Here is a 473-nt window from a genome sequence, read left to right on the forward strand (position 1 = left end):
ACACACACACACACACACACACACACACACACACACACACACACACAGTGGAATACTATGCAGCTATCAAAAAAATCTTGCCATTTGCTATGACGTGGATGGAACTAGAGGGTATTATGCTAAGTGAAATAAGTCAATCAAAGAAAGACAAGTATCATATGATCTCACTGATACGAGGAATTCTTAATCTCAGGAAATAAACTGAGTGTTGCTGGAGTGGTGGGGGGTGGGAGGGATGGGGTGGCTGGGTGATAGACACTGAGGAGTGTATATGCTATGGTGAGCACTGTGAATTGCGTAAAACTGATGAATCACAGAACTGTACCTCTGAAACAAATAATACATTGTATGTTTAAAAAAAAGGAAAAAGAATATAGTAGGAATGGAAGAATGAAGGTGGGGAAATCGGAGCTGGAGATGAACCATGAGAGACAATGGACTCTGAAAAACAAACTGAGGATTCTAGAGGGGAG

The sequence above is a fragment of the Callorhinus ursinus genome, unplaced genomic scaffold, assembly GCF_003265705.2.
Source record: "Callorhinus ursinus isolate GAN/ISIS: 27379988/994484 unplaced genomic scaffold, GSC_fseal_2.0 scaffold1, whole genome shotgun sequence".
Classification (NCBI taxonomy): Eukaryota; Metazoa; Chordata; class Mammalia; order Carnivora; family Otariidae; genus Callorhinus; species Callorhinus ursinus.